Source organism: Marmota monax, unplaced genomic scaffold (assembly GCF_021218885.2).
Source record: "Marmota monax isolate L192 unplaced genomic scaffold, Marmota_monax_Labrador192_F-V1.1 WCK01_AAM20220418_F8-fsc01953, whole genome shotgun sequence".
In the NCBI taxonomy this organism is placed as follows: Eukaryota; Metazoa; Chordata; class Mammalia; order Rodentia; family Sciuridae; genus Marmota; species Marmota monax.
Genome location: NW_026694677.1, coordinates 10,909 through 14,544, shown reverse-complemented (window position 1 = coordinate 14,544; position 3,636 = coordinate 10,909).

The following is a 3,636-nucleotide window of genomic DNA, read 5'->3' as shown; positions in this document are numbered from 1 at the left end:
AGCCCTACTCTTTCTTAGAGATTGGACTCATCAGATCTGATCCACTCACCAGGCACCCACTGTATTTCCTTGCATTTTGTCATTATTTCTAAATATTATTTTAGACTTCTAATTTCCTAGCAAGCTCACTCCTCCATGTGGTTATATGATCCCTCATTTTTTCAGGACCCAGTGACAATTTGGTGCCTGAACAGGGATCTGTCCTTGAAGCTTTCAGAATGAGAAATTTCAGATGAGCTTGCCACTCCTCATAAAAGGGATGCCACATCACTTTTGAAATATAGAGACTGGTGGAGTAAATTGCTTAGTCAGCCTGTTATAAAACTTGCAATATTTTCTGAAACTATAACTATGAAAACAAAGTTCTTTTATGTTTAGGATGAAGAATCACAGTTGTTGCAGCTTTTAGAATTTGCTTTTCAAACTTGTCTTTGTTTCTTTAAGAAACGAGCAGTAGACAGATGTAGATTCTTGGGAGGCACTTGGTACCACTGACCAAGTGACTGGACAAAATACACATGGGAGAGTTTATGTTGTGGTTTAGAAACTATCTTCACTCACCTTGTAATAGCATACAATGTTTGGTTTCTATTTCAGTTTCTGATTTTAAAGGCTACAAAATGTTAGCTAAGGTTCTTCAGCCTCTGGCATTTTCTCTAGCCCCTCTCCTTCTCAGCAACAGTCTTTGTCTTCTGAGATTTGTCAGGAGAAAGAGGAGTAAAAAGATAAAATTTGGGCAATTTTTTTTAGAAAAGAACTTTTCAACCTTTCTTGAGATAAAACCCCAGAAGGAAATATTTTAATGGTGATTTGGCCAGAAACTGCTGGGTGCTGCCTGTTTGTAAAAACAAACCAGAGGGCTGGGATTGTGGCTCAGTGGTAGAGTGCTTGCCTGGCATGTGTGAGGCCCTGGGTTTGATTCTCAGCACCACATACAAATAAATAAAATAAAGGTCCATCATTATCATCATCATCAACAACAACAACAAAAAGCAACCAGAGCTTCTGCCTTGATTCTGCAGAATTGACAACCATGCTGGTTTGTTAATAAGCCCCTCTCTAATTCTACAGTTTCAGGAGAGAGAAATGGAAAGATTCTAAATGTAAAAGTTTGTTTTTTTTTTTTTAAACAAAAATTTGTATAGCGTTTTGCATTCTTTGGATGTCTGGTCTTCTAAAATTATTGTATTTTTCTAATCAGTTTTATTTTATCTAACTGTGGAGGTGTTTTGCACTCTCTTTGTTTAAAGTCCAATTTCAAGAGAGGATGATGCTGCAAGTGTGTCTGGCAGTCGTGGGGACAAAGCTGGCAAACCTGAAATCGTATTTCAGTGTTTCCATGATTGCCAGATTTCAAACCTGACATTTCCATCTGTACAATTTAATTCTATTTTAAGGTCATAATGTAAAAGTCTGATTGGCTTTATTTTAATTTCTAAATCAAAGAAAAGCATTGATAAAAATCTATACCATTACTTCCAACCTATGGATCTCTACCTGAAAAAGTTATAATTAAAATTTAAAAAAAATGTATCCAAATATATTTTAATTAATTCAAGTAACTTACAAATAATTTCCCTTTAACATGGGTAAACAGATAAATGTAAATATGGCTTTAACATTAATGACTCAGAAGTTTTTTTCCAGGTAGTCAGATAATTAATAAACTGCTGATTAATGTGAAATGTCTAAAATATACTATACATTGCATCTAACAATTTTCTTCAACAGGAAAGAGATGATTAATATTATCTACCTTTGTTTGATGTCTTGACTTTTATTTTTTAAGAATAAGATAAATTTAAGATAAATGGGATTAATTTTACATGTTTTTATTAAAGAAGATACTTATTAATTTACAAAGTTAAAGTGCTAAATATCATCTATAAATATAGAAATATCAAACAATCTTAACTAAAAGATATTTAAATGTTACAATGTTTATAATTATAATAATGGTCTAAAATTCTTTTGTTCCTTAGGTTTTCACTGATAAAGGATTTGCTGGGAATTCAGCTTCTGTAAGGTGTGATTTATGGACAAGGATCTAAGAAATTTTTCTACTGGTAAAGTAAAACTCTGTGAATGTCTGGGTGAATTAAAACAAAATTGGGACAAAACAAATTTCAAACAGTGTGCATGTAATTATATTGCTTATACATAATTAGCACAATCACCTAAAGTTGTTTAAGCCTTTTTCCTCTTTTAAAAAGACAAGTTTTTCCTCATTTTTACATGTATTGATAGGCTCTTTTCTCAGACCCCTGTTAACTGGGGCTTTTAAAAATGATAGAAGAGAGAAATGCTAAAGCAATAATATACTTGCATTCTAATAAAATAGCTTTTAATGTGTATTAAGTTTCATTAATAACACACACAAAATACTAGTCTTAAAGGAATTAAGGTTTGTACAATCTTGGTTAAACAGTAACTGTTATTTTAAAGTATCTCATTACATTCCAGTTTTCAAATTGAAAGATATGGAAAATAGGCCTCAGAATATTTCCTTAATCTACAGCTGTTTCTGCACTGGCCTTGTTTATGGTAATTGGAGCTTTTGTTAACTGTGAGGGAAGGCAGAAAATAAAAATGACAGAACACAAAAGAACTTGCACCTGACTCGCCCTTAACTCCCTACCCTAATGGATCTGCTGATCCCAAAGCTTAGTAAACCTTAGGAACCTCCCTACCTGACCTTCTTTCCCACCCTAATGGATCAGTTGACCCTAATAAACCCCAGGAATTACCTTTCTGCCCCACCCAAAATGAGGCCTGTAAAATTCAGTCCCTTGTCTTGTCGCAGTTGGTTTTTTTCTGGCCAGAAGTTGAGCTTTGGGTGTTTGATTGACTCCTTGCTGAATAAAGAGCTTTCTGATCCCAGATTGGCTTCTTGTCTCCATTCTTTGTCCTTACAGTTTCTGGTTCACTTACTGGGAATCCACCAAAAGACTCTTTGTTCTTACACAAATTTTTCTTTAAAAGCTAAACTTAGTTAATATAAAAACAGAAGTGCAATTGTGATACTTTGATTGACTTCTAATTTACTAAATAAGTTTTTATTTCCCAAGTATATGTCTTTAAGCCATAAGATTGGTAAGAACATTCTGCTAAGCTGATGTTTCCAATCTAAAGTTTCCTACAACAGTGCTTTCTTACAAACTTATATAAAATAACAAATTAATTAGAGGTTTAATTATGTCATTTAATATTTTGTGATTCAATAACTTATAAAATTTTATTACTATCTACCATGAAAAATAAACTTTGTAAGCACAAAGGGGATTCCAGTGAGTTCCCAGTTAGGGAAGTAGAAAATGTAACCACAAAGAGTGGAAGCAGGAAGCCCAACTGGGATCAGCAAGCTCTTCTTTATTTAGCGGAAGCATCAATCAAACACCCTGGCTCATCTCTGGAGCAGAACTGGGCCAACACAAGATTTCTGAGTTTTCCTACATTATCGCCTCAATTCTCAGTCAGAGGTAATAGCAGGGAACATATCATGGGGTCACTTATGTAACCCCTATTGTGGGAGGATGACTTTGCAGAGACCCGAAAAAACCTGGACACCTATATGGGCCATGCTGGCCACCAACCTCTTCCAGCTAGACACCTAAGACAGAGTGCAGAGCTGCCTCC